The sequence below is a fragment of the Egretta garzetta genome, unplaced genomic scaffold (assembly GCF_000687185.1).
Source record: "Egretta garzetta isolate BGI_Z169 unplaced genomic scaffold, ASM68718v1 scaffold867, whole genome shotgun sequence".
NCBI classification, from domain to species: domain Eukaryota; kingdom Metazoa; phylum Chordata; class Aves; order Pelecaniformes; family Ardeidae; genus Egretta; species Egretta garzetta.
Genome location: NW_009260291.1, coordinates 181,857 through 182,175, shown reverse-complemented (window position 1 = coordinate 182,175; position 319 = coordinate 181,857). Strand labels below are relative to the sequence as shown.

The 319-nt window shown below is 69.6% G+C and overlaps 1 protein-coding gene across 1 annotated transcript in view; it reads right to left on the bottom strand.

Moving 5' to 3' along the window:
- The window catches only part of PGAP3 (post-GPI attachment to proteins phospholipase 3), a gene marked incomplete at its 5' end in the record, with an annotated part of 10,217 nt that overhangs the window by 823 nt on the left and 9,075 nt on the right, over positions 1–319 (bottom strand). The window lies entirely within an intron of this gene.

Here is a 319-nt window from a genome sequence, read left to right as displayed (position 1 = left end):
ACACGGGGGGGGGGCACACACCGGCAGTGCTGCGGGGAGGGGGGAGCACCCACGCGGGGCCCTCCCCCGGGCTCTCTGCCCCCTCTGTCCTGGGGGTCCGGGGTGTAGGGGGGTGATGCCTTTGGCCAGCCCCTCTCAGGATATAAAGCCTTGCACTCTTTGCAGTCCATCGTCTTCCACCTGCCCTGAGTAACTCGAGGGAATAAAAGCGAGGAGGAGCTCTGGGGTGCGGGGCTGGGGCCAGCTCGCAGCCCCCCCCAGGCTCAGGGCGGATCCTCCAGCCACTGGCCGGGGGTGTCACTGTGCCCCGTCCCCACGC